Consider the following 563-nt stretch of genomic DNA (forward strand, 5'->3'; position numbering starts at 1 on the left):
GTCCATAGGCGCTGGTCTATAGAACCAGAGGCTCTGGTTGGGAGAAAAATACTTGGTTAAGAAATACCAAGTATTTGCTTTGAACCAGAGGGGCTCTGGTTACAAAGACAATATTTGCCAATAATTTATCAAAGTTATTCTAAACGGCCAGAGGCTCTGGTCTTTATGACCAGAGGCTCTGGTTTAGGATACGTAGAATTTATGGCTAATTTATTGTATCACTTATAGGCATAACCATGAGATATGGAAGATCACTGGTTTAAAGGTAATTATTGCCTCTAAGTGGTGAGATTCAGCATACCCATCTTGCTGACTAGGAATAAAAATCGCTTCTCATCTAGAGCTTTTGTAAAAATGTCAACAAGTTGAATCTCAGTTGGAACAAAATACATTTCTATGTTACCTTTTTTCAACATTATCTTTCAGAAAATGGTACCTTACATCGATGTGCTTGGTCTTGGAATGCTGTACTGGGTTTGTAGATGTTAGCTCTCATTCCTTGAATGTAAAAGTATAGAAAAAGTAAAACAGCAAGCTTTGACAGAAGCTGATCTGTCACAGAA

Source organism: Cynara cardunculus (assembly GCF_001531365.2).
Source record: "Cynara cardunculus var. scolymus isolate 2C chromosome LG 16, CcrdV1, whole genome shotgun sequence".
Lineage (NCBI taxonomy): Eukaryota > Viridiplantae > Streptophyta > Magnoliopsida > Asterales > Asteraceae > Cynara > Cynara cardunculus.